The sequence below is a fragment of the Triturus cristatus genome, chromosome 3_1 (genome assembly GCF_964204655.1).
Source record: "Triturus cristatus chromosome 3_1, aTriCri1.1, whole genome shotgun sequence".
In the NCBI taxonomy this organism is placed as follows: domain Eukaryota; kingdom Metazoa; phylum Chordata; class Amphibia; order Caudata; family Salamandridae; genus Triturus; species Triturus cristatus.
The window spans coordinates 1,074,562,689-1,074,576,482 of NC_140583.1; positions in this window are offsets into that span (position 1 = coordinate 1,074,562,689).

Sequence of the window (13,794 nt, forward strand, 5' to 3'; positions counted from 1 at the left end):
TAGCGCTACAAAGACTTATGAAGGAGAAAAACACATATCATTTGAAATCGTGAACATCAAACTGTAAGTTGTTAGTCTTGATTTTGGCAGTTTCTTGACTACTATTGAGCTGTGGGTTGAAATATCCATTTTCGATTTCAAACAGAGGTCGATTTCAAATGAACAAAAGTAAACACATTTTTTAACCAACTGCGTTACTAGGAGATGGCTGAGAGCTGAAAGCTGTGCCTAGTCCATAGATGTGCTTTGGATTTGCGTGATGCTGCCTGCGCACACTCTTCTGCCTCTAATTCTTAAGCGCTCTGACACCCACGTGCAGCACAGCTTGCATTGCGTGCGGCTGCCCGCGCACGCTTTTCTGCCTAGAGTGCAACAGCAGTTTCCCCATGTTTTGCCAGCACAAATTTTCAAGCCACATTTGAAGCCTCCTCGGTGGCACCTGCACATGTTTACATAACCGAGAAAATGTCGGCTGATAAATAACATGCGTTGATGTGCCGTGCTGATTACAATAAAGACGTGTGCTTACTGGATATAAATCCTGTTCATGTGTTGTACTCGACTGGTGACGCACGCCGAATGAAGATAGATGCCTGGATGAGACAAAAATAGAAAAGGGATTCCTCTCAAGTAAAATAAACAAGAATAGAAGACAGAATTTTCCAAAGATAGACACACTGTAAAATCTACCATTAGACGGACAATCAACCAACTTTAAAAGGATATACTGAAAGAACTTTTATTATTTTAGATAATTATTTTAAATAATTATTTTAGTATATTATTTTAAACAATTATTTTAGGTAGTTGTTTCAGCTTGGATTATTGTGTTTGTTATTTCTTTTGGTTTGTTTATTCACTATTTTTACAGGAATGTCAGAACAAAGCATGGCGGCACCTCCAAGTGTCCTACTAGTGCCTGGGGAACCTACAATTCCTTGGAAGCGATAGAAGAATATGTTCTTCCCCTATTTGTTGGCAATTAGAGGGGATAAATATGGTCCCATACACAAACAGGCTATTCACTTGCACCATTTAGGTGTAGAAGGTAAACAGATTTATGATGATTTGCCTGAAATTTCGTTAGCCATGGGAAATGGTCAACCAATCAATTTGATTGACATGTCACTGCAAATGGAGAGACATTTCACATGCAAGGTAAATGTCGTTTTCAAGAGGCATAGGTTTTTTTGTAGGGTACAAGGACAAGATGAAGACATCATGACCTATGTTGCCTCTTTGCATGGTTTAGCAGTGACCTGTGATTTATAAAAATGTAGTTGATTCTTTAATAAGGGACCAAATAGTGAGATGCACAAACAACAAAAAGTTGAAAGAAAAGTTATTATCAAAAAATCCCAGTCTAAAGGAATCTATACAAATTGCAAGGAGTAATGAGCACTCTGCTGTGTGGAATTAGGAGATTGATATGGGGAAAAGTAGTAAAAATATTACGGAAAAGGAACTAGCGATAGAAGTAAAAGTAGTCAAGTAGGAGAGCTTACAAAAACCTGTTAAGAGTGGAGGTTCTACAGTTCCAAGCTTTGAAGAATGGAGAACTGTAACCTGTTATAGGTGTGGGTGTTTAGGTCACATTAGTTCAAGTTTTGCTTGTGGAACAAGAATTGTGACATGTAGCTCTTGTGGAAGGAGGGGGCATTTGGTAATAGTTTGTAGATCAAAGGGGAAGGCCCAAAACACGAGTGTCAAAATGGTTGAAGATCAGGGTGTGAACCAAGAGGAAATAATTTTGACCATGATGAAATAGAGAGCACTACTCTTCAAAGGAACAATTGTACAAGTGAGGGAAATAGAAGAAAATAAAGTACAGGTAAATTATAAAAACTACATTGTGAGATCTTTTTGGGAACTGTGAAGGTCAAAGTATTAGCTGATTCTGGAAGTTTGTTTACCCTGATATCTAAGGAGACATATCAGAAGGAATTGGGTGCCTGAACTAAAGATTTACAACAATCTGATGTGAGAGCTGTTGAATATGGTGGCAAAACATTAATATATTAGGAATGCAATGGATGGCTATACTTTTTAAGTGGAATGGGGTGAATGGGAGAATTTATATAACAAATGAGGGTTCAGATCTTTTGGGTTGGCACCACCAGAGGGACTTAAACATAGTGCTTGATCCTAATACCAAAGAACCGATCATGGTAGTAGAACCGGTGAATGAGAATGCAATGATGAAAGATGATGTAGGCAATGAGTGGGGGAAGGAGCTCATAGAAAGGTTCCGTCAAGCATTTACTGAGAAGTTGGGTATGTTGAAGAAGTTTATGCACCGGATTATTCTCAAGAAGCAGGCTGTAGAACACAAAGTGTGAATCATACCGTATAGGATGAGAGAACCACTCCAACAAGAATTAAACAAGTTATTGGAGGAAAACATAATTGAGCCAATTGAATCATCTGAGTGGTTGTCCCTAATTGTGGTTGCTCCAAAGGAATTAAATAAGATCCGCCTATGTATTGACTTGTGAAGTCTCAAAAAATATATGGGGGGACAGGCAACCGTTACCTAACATTGGTGAAATGCTGAGCATGATGAGGGTGGTAGTGTGTTTAGTGTTTTGGACATGGCGGCGGCATACCATCAAGTAATCTTACATCCTGAGTCGTGCCCAGTGACTTCTTTTGTTACACTGCTAGGAGCCAGTAGCGGCTCCTGGTGGGAGTGCTGCATGGCGGTGGCGCGGGGCAGGGGATTGGCAGGGTGGGGGATAGTAAACCATGGAATACGGCCAAACGGAGGTAAGTACATAAATAAATAAAACAAATTACATTGAGCAGGCTGCAACACCAAATGGCAATGCAGCGTGCGCAATGTAATTCATTTTGTTTATTTATTTATGTTCTTACCTCAGTTCAGCCGTATTCCGTGGTTTACTACCCCCCACCCTGTCCGTCCCCCGCCCTACCCCACCGACCCGCATGCACTCCCACCAGGAGCCACTACTGCTAGGAGCGTTCCGATATCGCAGAATGCCATTCAGATTGGTGTTGGCTTCTGCTTAATGCAAAGGATTTATGAGGGGATGCAAACTGTGCTATGCTTCCAGGATGACATCATGGTGGTGGGAAAATCATTTGAAGATTATGATATGTTGTTGGAATAGGTCTTAAGAAGGATAGCAAGTCATGGGCTGAGCATAAAGAAGGAAAAATGCCAATTGAGGCTGCAACAAGTACATTATTTGGGACATGAAATATCTGTGAATGGCATAAGTCCAAAGAAAACCATCATAAATTCAATAGAGGATGCTCCTTGGCACATCAACAAAAGAACAGTTGAAATCTATTTTGGAACTTGCTGCATACTGTTCGACATTTGTGTCAAACTTTGCAGATGTGGTAGAACCTATGAGGGTGCTGCTAAAGAAAGGAAGTGTAATTGAATGGGTTCTGAGCGTGAAGATGCATTCACTACGGTAAAACAATCTCTTACTCATGCACCGACATTGGGTCATTTTGAAACTAGCAGGAAAACTATTGTCATAACTGGTGCTAGCAATGTTGGTTTTGGGGCATTTTGATGCAAGTGGCTGAAGAAGGGGGAAGGATTATTTGGGGCTGTGTCACAATGGCTACAAGGTGCAGAGCAGTTGTATTCTGCCAGTGAAAAGGAGGCTTTAGCTGTTGTTAGAGAATTAACCATTTCAGGTATTATTTGTGGGGTTTGCCGTTTGTGCTCAAAACCGATCACAAGCCACTTATACATATTTCTAAATGTGGTCAGAGTTTGGCGGGAAGTGTGATGCCTCGTATTTTGAGGTGGTTGTTGTCTGTGATGGACTACAATTTTGTTGTGGAGTATGTGAGGGGCAAAAGAAATGTAATTGCTGACAGCTTGTCAAGAATGCCCGTGGAGGGTATTTCCTGTACGCAAGTAGTGGAAGATCAAGTAGTTTGTGTTGATGGTGAAATTGCACTTGGACAAGATGAGTGGAGAGAGGCTATTGAGGATGAGAGAGAGAATGAGGAATTGGTGAAACCGATAGTGGGTGACTCGAAAGATCTTGATCAATTAAATGACGATGTAAAACCTTATTTGATTGTGAAGGATGAGCTTAGTATTCAAGGTGATAAGATATTTGTAGTGTCCTTGTAGGAATAAATGAGAAGTAGCCAGGCCGAAAGAGTAGACAAGTGGATTTATTGGCACCTCATCCACCAACAGCTCTCTATCAACTCCCACTTACAGAACCCCACGATAGCCCTTCTGATTCCGCATTGGAACCCATGACGCATTCTAACCTTCTTAGAACACTGGGCAAATAGCTCCACTGTACATTGCCACACATCTTCCCCCTCAACAACAAAAATAACAGAATTGCAAAAATAATCATACATAATAAAATTATCATACCGAATATGGACAGAGAAACATAAGCTGCCCAGCAACATATTACTAAAATGAACAGAAAAGCATCACAGAAGAAATAAACATGTGACATACACTATGACCTAACATAGTCCTTCATGTAAACAGGAAGTCTGCGCACTCTTTGACTTCTTTCCCGGATGCCCCTCGGGACCCCATGCAGATTAGGAGTAGAGGACAAGAGATCAGAGGACCCAGAACCAGAGATTAACCTGTTGCTATCTGCTTGACCAACTGAAGCAGCAGGATTCACCACTACAACGCGACTCTTGTTCCAAATCCTCCCATCACTTGTTTTTACAGCATTGTTGAAAACCTTAATCACAGGTCTTACATTGGTATACTTTGACCACATTTGACACCCCACAGGAGCTCTTATCTTGACCATATCCCCAACCTTCACCACCTGAAATTGGGCACCTTTCTTACCATCAACATAAAATTTCCTCAAAGACTGCTTCTCTATCTCTCTATCCCTCCACCTCCCTACCTGATTATCAACAAAACCCTTGTTCAACTTCATCCATCCAGGACACAACAAAGTATTAGGTATCCTCCCTTTAAATAGTTCAAAAGGAGATCTCCCAGTAGTAGAATGGGGAGACACTCGGTAAGCCAAAATTCTGTCTTGAAGTGATTCCTTCCAATTCAACCCACTAGCCCTTGCCAGTTGAATGCTCTCCTTAAGAGTCTTGTTGACCCTTTCAATCGCACCATTAGCTTCAGGATGATATATGGCACACCTTTTATGCTGAATACCACACCTCACCACAAAATCCTTAAATTCACAAGAGGTAAATTGTGGTCCGTTGTCTGAAAGAATACTGTTAGGAAAACTCTCTCTCTTGAAAATGTCTTGCAAGAATCTAATGACACACACTGTAGACACATCCCTAACAGCACCTACTTCTATCCACCTGGAGTATAAGTCCAGAAGCACAATCAAATATGGAGTATCACATACCCCATGCAAAGGACCAACAATATCAATCGAAACTTCATCCCAAGGATGATCAGGTAACCTCCTGCACACCATTGGGGTTTGTTTAGTCTTCAATATCTTGTCACTAGCACAGCATTCAGGACACTCTCGAACCAACCTCTCTATCTCCATATCCATGCCAGGCCACCAAAACTGCAACCTCAACAGTTCCTTGGTCTTAACAATCCCCAGATGACCAATATGGGCAAAATTGAGCAACTTACCCCTAATGCCCACCGGCGGAACCAACCTCGTGCCCCTCGAAAGCATGCCGTTCACCACAGAAATCTCATCAGAAACCAAACTCCACGGTTTCGCCAACCGTTTACCTTTCCCCAACATCACCATAACACTTGTAATTTCATCATCTTTATTAATCTCTGCATTCCAATCATCCTGGGTAACTGTTCCCTCCGTGATTTCACACACATTGACTACCTCATTATAATCCTCACCATCCTCCTCATTGCTCCCTTTGAGATCAACCAACCTAGAAAGACAGTCCGCAGATCTATTGACCACACCTGGAATGTAGTCAACCTCGAAATTAAATTCTTGTAAAGAAATGATCCATTTCCTTATCCTAGAAGAAATGGAGTCAAGACCTTTCTTAGCAAACACCTCCTTCAAGGGCTTATGGTCCGACAAAACACTGACCTTCACTCCCCACACCAGATTCTTAAACTTTCTTAAGGCCCAAAATATGGCTAGAGACTCCTTCTCTATAACTGAATAACCCCTTTCGGACCCTCTTAGGCACCTCGAAGCACAGGCAATCAAACAATCCACACCATTTTTCTTCTGAAGCAGCACCGCCCCCAACCCTTTTTCACTAGCATCCGTCATGATAACCGTCGGATCACTAGGCACAAACGCATGAAGGGCTGGCGCTTTACTCAACTCCTTCTTGATCAAGGTGAACTCCTCCTCACACTCACTTGACCACAAAAATACCGCATTTTTTACAGTCAATTTCCTCAAAGACTGCTTCTCTATCTCTCTATCCCTCCACCTCCCTACCTGATTATCAACAAAACCCTTGTTCAACTTCATCCATCCAGGACACAACAAAGTATTAGGTATCCTCCCTTTAAATGGTTCAAAAGGAGATCTCCCAGTAGTAGAATGGGGAGACACTCGGTAAGCCAAATTTTTTACAGTCAATTTCCTCAAACTATGAGTTTTGCTTGCATAGTCTGGGATAAATTTACTGTAAAATTCTACCATACCAAGAAAAGAAAGCAATTCTTCCTTGTTGACCGGTACAGAAACCTTCATGATGGATTCCACCAATTCCTTCTTGGGAAAAACCCCATGTCCAGTTATACAATGCCCAAGATAATTTACCTCCTGCAACCCAAATTTACACTTATCTTTCCTAAGAGTAAGCCCCGCTTCTCTTAACCGTTGCAGGACACCAAAAACCCGACTATCATGCTCTTGTAAAGTGTTTCCAAAAATCAAAAGGTCATCCTGATAACATTTAACCCCAACTAGACCCCTGAGAATATGCGACATTATTCGTTGAAACACTGAAGCCGCCGACACCAGCCCGAACGGCATCCTACAAAATTTAAAAGTACCCATGGGGGTAACAAAAGCAGTCAGATCCTGAGAGGGGTCATCTAACACAACCTGATGGTACGCTGAGGCCAAATCAAGAGTGGAAAAGTACTTCGCACCAGCCAACGTACCAACCATCTCATCGATGTTCGGTAAGGGAAACTTATCTACTATGACCTCTTTGTTCAATGCCCTCAAGTCAATGCAAAGACGAATTTCGCCAGTGGCCTTCTTGGCCACAACTATCGGAGCCAACCATTCTGTGGCTTCAACTGGTACAATTATGCCTGCTTTCACCAATTTATCTATCTCTTTCTGAACGCTAGCTTGTTCATTCAACGGAATTCTCCTTACTTTAGCCACAACAGGTACTGCCCCTACTCTTACTTTAATGTGATGTTTATATCCCTTAAGACACCCCAAGGTATCCTTAAATATGTCAGCAAACTGTTCTATAAACCTGAGAGACGTGTCCCCAACTGCTTGTACTTGAACCTGAGGAGAGGCATTGGGGTTTAACCACACCCCCAATAATCGTTGATGAGGCCACCCCATAAGGGAATCACCCTGCTTTGCAACATATATCTTCCCCGCAATCATTTTCCCACAGAGTTCAATGGTGGCGACAAAATATCCAGACATTTTTATAGGTAAGCCACCATAGCCCATGGGAGAAAGATCACTCTTAAAATATTTCACCTTGTTGACAAAATGTTGCATAAACACATCCTCTCCAATTATTGTCAGGTGAGAACAGGAATCAAACTTAAAAATAAGAGGTACCCCCTCTATATCCACCACATGAGATGGATGATCACTTTTGCTTGCATCAACCTGGAACGTGACCACTTTTACCTCAGGATGGAGCTTGGCAGACATACTGTTATCTTTGTTACCTTTACCCTTGCAACATTTAGCGAAATGTCCTTTTCGACCACACATGTTGCAAATGGCTCTCAGTCCAGGACAATAAGGTGAATTAGCAAAATGCCCAAAACGTCCACATCTAAAACATACCGGTTTTCCCCCAACAGGAGAACTGGTTACATTACTAGGCATAAATATATTAGACTCCTTTCCTTTAACCTCCCTCTTTTGTACCTGGCATACCACCTCTTCTACTTTATTTTCAACGACAGCACTTTTGTTCTTTTCTTCACTTTTACTCTTCTCATCATTCAACTCATCAACACACTTCCTCATATGCTCAACTTGCTTGGCAATAGTAATCACTTCTTCGAGCGGAGGCTCATCCTTCAACCAGAGTTCTTTCCTGATATCATCATGCGCACATCTCAACACAAACTGGTCCCTAATCCTCTCCTCCACAGCAGGACCAAATTTGCATGAAGATGCAAGCTTCCTCAGAGCCGAAACATACTCTTCCACCGACTCCTCTTTTTTCTGTCCCCTAAGACCAAAATGATACCTTTCCATTATCGTACTCAGCCTTGGTAGATAATGACGATCTAATTGTTCAATACATACTTCATATTCATTAAGGTTCCTTTGTTCAGAAGCACTTAAATCAGGTAAATGTTCTAACACCTCTTGACCTTCACCCCCAAGGCAATGCAGCAATAACGAATGTTTGCGTTCAGCACTGAGATTCGTGCCACAAACCCTCGCATAATTCGTAAAAATCTTCTTCCATTTTTGCCATTTAACATTCGGCTCACCTGGACTAGTTAGAAAAAACGGAGGTTGCGTTACATTCTGCATGACGATATACCCTTTTTTTTTAAGTGCTAAACCTTACCAAGCTATCAATAATAATCCTAAAATCACAAAAATAAAAAAAATAACCAGTTCCACTCTTGGTAGTACTAACACATCCAAAAAAAAACTGTTTAAGTACTTTTTACCAGCTGGCACACATGTAAAAACGAATAGTTGTTAATATTCTTCCCTTATGGAGTATGATCACTGTGCACGTTCCCTCAGATACTTAGAAGAATAGCCATAAAGTTCAGGCCTTTTCCGAACACCGTATTTCCTTCAAAGTGAATGGGAATCTCCCCAACCACTCAAAATGGCCCCCAACGAGGTTCTCATTGGCTGTCTCCAAGCCTCCGTTTGGTGATTCAAGCCTCCATCTGGGAATCACTGTCACTCGCTTCTCATTGGCTGTCTCCAAGCCTCCATTTGATGATTCAAGCCTCCAATCACAGGTACACGCGCCGAAGCCTCGCACATTCCTTTATGGCTTCGCGCTCAGAAGTCACACGCTCACGTCCTCGCGCAGCAATCCGTTCCACGGAGCCGTCTTGCACTCCCGATGCTACAGACGTCACGCGCTCACAGCCTGCGCTCAGAAGTCACGCGCTCATGGCCTCGCGCAGCAATCCGTTTCACGGAGCCGTCTCGCGCTCCCGATGCCACCAGCTGTTTTCTTCAAAAAGAAACCTTCCACCACTTGGAAATCCGCAGCGCCTCACTCGGAGCAGTACAACTCACGAAAGCCTCAAGCACCGCCTCCTCGATACCACAGGGCATGAACATCTGCTCCAAGATCCACGCAGAAACCCTCCAAAGGTTAGTGCCAGGTCGATGTTGAGGTGCCTTTACTCCCGATCGTCGCCAAATAAATGTAGTGTCCTTGTAGGAATAAATGAGAAGTAGCCAGGCCGAAAGAGTAGACAAGTGGATTTATTGGCACCTCATCCACCAACAGCTCTCTATCAACTCCCACTTACAGAACCCCACGATAGCCCTTCTGATTCCGCATTGGAACCCATGACGCATTCTAACCTTCTTAGAACACTGGGCAAATAGCTCCACTGTACATTGCCACAATATTGAGGAGAAATCACATTGTTCTGCCCAGTGTGTTAAGAGCAAAGTTGTTTAGGATTGTCCATGAGGGGCGTTTGGTAAGGAGTTTGACAAAAAAAAGGTTGAGGCAGTTTTTCTGTTGGCCAGGATTGGATAGAGCAATGGAGGATGCCGTTCGGGATTGTCATGCCTGCAGCAATAGTAAGAAAGTTAAAATAGTTAGACAGCCATCTTTGGGGTGTATGGAACTCCTAGCTTGGTCATGGTAAAAATTGGCTATTGCTTTCTTGGGACCTATAGCGAAACCTGGAAGGGGTGATTGCTTTGTGGTTGTGTTAGTAGACTACCATAGCAAATGGTTTGTCTGTAGATTAATGGGACAGATTACTACTAGCAATCTTGTGAAGTTTTTGAAAGAGTTGTTCTTAGAAGAAGGGATACCTAGAGTATTGGTTACAGATAATGGGGTTCAGTTAGCTTCCTCGGAAATTACAGATTTTCTTGCAAAGCTAGGTATCAGACATGATAGGTTGGCATTGTTCAGACCACAGGCTAATGGACTAGTGGAAAGAGTAAATAGTGTTATTATGGATAATAACCAATTGTCCTTGGCGAATGGCTTGGCATGGAAGGATGAATTGATGAAGATGGTGTGGGCTCGAATGGTAATGCCGAATTCGGTTACAGGTGTGTCTCTATTTATAACCTTAAAGGATAGGTAACCTACAACTGAGGAATCTCCAATGTGGCTACAAGGAAAAGATCTAGTGTGGATCGACCGTGAGGAGATGAGGTTGAAGGTTTCTAATTCTCAGAGCCGTAAAAAAGTTAATTATGACAGTCGGAAAGGTGTGAAGTATTTGGATGTGAAAAGTGGAGATTGGGTGATAGTAAGGAAGACTGGTTTTGTGCGGAAGGGTGAGACAAAGTTTTTTCAACCACAGAAGGTGATACAAGTGAAGGGGTCAATTGCAAAGCTAAATGATAGAAGAGAATAGAGTTTTGGAAATCTACGCAAGGTCAGTAGCTCAGGAGGAGTGCAGTGAGATATTGTTTATCTTACCGCTATTTAGGTTATGTTTTTTTGTGTGGTATTTCTTTCATGGTGCTGTTCACATCTTCTTGCAAATTTTACCTGTACCCTACAAAAAAACAGTGAAAGGTTGTTATCTTATTGCCTTTATGTTTATGTCATGTTTTTAGGTTTCATGATGCTGTTCACCATTTCTTCTAGATTTTTCCTGTACCCTGTGAAATTATTTACAGAATGTATGGAATGTTGATTAGGTCTTCTTTGCTCAAATGTTAAAAGCAGGGAGATGTGTGGAAATGTCAGAATGTAAAACTGGCAATGAGGTAGGGGGTGATGCTGTGGAATGGGGTGGTGAGGGAGTTCTAGGTGTGAGTCATGCCTTGGAATCTGCTGGAGGTTACTGTTCATGATTTTAAGTGAGAATAAATCTTATCAGGAAAACCCACAGGCTTGTGCCTATTTACTACAAAGGCATTCCTTCTGCTTATCGGGATTGTGGTAAGGAAATCATGTTTGCCATTGGTGCCCAATCCACAACAGGTAATGCTACCTCTTAGGCAGAATGTGTGGGAGTCTAAATTGGGATAGTTGTGAGGCTGCCACCTGAGTTTCTTCTTCTACAATCATTACACATTGTAGATTGTATGTTGCTCAAGGTTCTAAACTGACATTTGGTTCTCAGGTTGTTTTCGGTTCCATTTCAAGATAAGGTACTAACTTCTTTTTTTTTTTGATACCTTAAAATGTATGTCAAAGAAGGAGTATATTTGCTTTGGTAGACCTCAAATCATGAGGACTGGAGCGTGGAAGGAGTTGAAAATAGTCCAGATTACTCGCCGGTGATCTTCATTACTCTGGTTCTCCTTATTTGCCCCAGTACTTACGACCTACCCTCGCTCCCTGTTTCCTCCATCTGCCCTAGCATGGGCTTGGTCGATAACAGGAAGTTCTTGACGAGGTGAGGGGTTTTGTTGTTACGGTTTTCCAGGGAATGGAAAGAGAACACAACTTGGAATGTAGTGACATAAGGAGCACAGCCGGACTGGGAATGAAAACCAGCACTGACAACTCCATTCGACCAGCCCCTGTGGGGGGGGGGGGGGCCCTGAGAACCCCCGGTCCTCCTTTGCACCGCTGCTGCTTTTCTTACAGGCGGCTGATATTGCAGCACTGCTCCAAAACCAGCCCTCAGTAAAAAAAAAGAACTTCCCCCATGGCCCCCACCCTTCTGACCCACCGAGAAAACGCCTGGTGCCCGCTACGGCCAGTCCGGCCGTGCAAGGGAGTAAATAGACACATTCACTCAAATCATAAGTACTGTGAGTAGGGAGAGCATGAGTAACATCGAGTTAGGGCAGCATAAAATAAACACGGGTCGTTTAAACATATTTGCCAGTTTTTTACCTACTTCAAATGTTTGTATCTGGATAGACTATTGCAGTTGGACTCTCTAACAAATAATTTTGCTCCCTACTTCTAACAAGCATTGCCATAACTAATAGGTCTTACGTTTGGGACCCTATAAGTATTTAGCCATGTAGCACATTATCCTGGGTGCTACAACATCTACTGTTCTTTAACGTGGAAGCTTTGACACTAATAGGCACATTATGCACTGCATTGAGAAGTACTTATTTAAAGTGTTATTTTTGTTCAACTGGCTCTGAACTCATGTATCTGGAAGTGCTTTCAATCGCGATAATGACGAAAAAAAAGAGTTAAATTGAAATAAATAATTTGACTGACAGCACAATTTCTTACAAGGAAGCCACAATGCGTTCAGGTTTTCTGGTTTTACTTTGTACAACTCAGCCAATAAATAGGTATCAATGTGTCTTTCCTTATGCTAAGGTTTGTTTTTATCTCAGTCCACTTTTCAAAAATTTTGCGCAAACTTGACCAAAAGGTTGTTGGAGTATTTTACATGAGCACCAGTTCCATTAAACAAGATGACACGCAATTGTTTATAGGGAGAGGGCGATTAAGTGATTTGCCTGAACGTTGAGCCGATGCCAAGACTCGAACCCAGTTCACACGTTAGCAGCTCTGATTGTGATGCCACATCCTGAGTCGAGAAAAACAGGCAGAAGTCAAATGAAAGCTTCCCTTGTTATGGGCCAGGACACAAGCTGAGCCAGAGCCAGGCATCAGGCTCGAGCCTGGTTCAGCTTTCAGTGGCTCGCCCACCTCTAAGGTCCTGCTAAGCAAACACTGGCTATAGGGTGAGCGCACTGGCTATTGCATGATCAGTGGTAGCAGGAGCACCACCCATGGTGTGACCTGTGCTATGGGAGCACTGGCTCTGGTCTGTGCTGTTGCACACCAGTGCTGGCTGTGGTGGAGCACATTCTGTGCCGATGGTTAAGGTAACGGGAGAGAAGAAATGAACCCGGAGAGCCTAAAGCAAATAAAAGGGCATGTTAGCAGCCTCTTACCTAAATGTGTGAAATTGAGGTGCCAAAGCCATATTACCCAGGGAGGAGTTAAAAAATACCTATATTGCGAATGGCCATTTTAAAGGATAAAAGCCAAGTGACGCTGTGTGCTAGGGAATCATTGGTTTTGCTGCAAAACTACCTAATCCAGACAGCCGTCAGTCAAAAAAGCCCATAGGCGATTGTCCATGGATTTTGAAGAATCATAGTTCAAATGAAGGAAATGGCTGCAAATACAAGATATATAGCGTTTTCTTCTTTATTCAGTTCATTGCCATTAATGCGCCTTTTCATCTCCTGTGGCATGGGCCGCTGTGTGCTGGGAAATCCTTTGTTTTGCTGCATAAACTACCTAATGCAATCAGCCCTTGTTCAAGAGGAGGAGAGCCATGCCACCAATCGCCTCCTGCAATTTTCCACTGCGCTATTAAAGCACCTTGTCATCTCTTGAGGCGCCCGGGCCAAGGGCGGGCCGTCCTGTGCCGTCATCGCCAGGAGGAGGCAGTGCAGGGCTACCCCCCTTAGCCTTATTACTTGACTGCAGGAGGAACTCTCAAGTAGGTGAATGGTTTCCTTGTATTACATCCCCAGCGCCGAGACTGTGATTTGT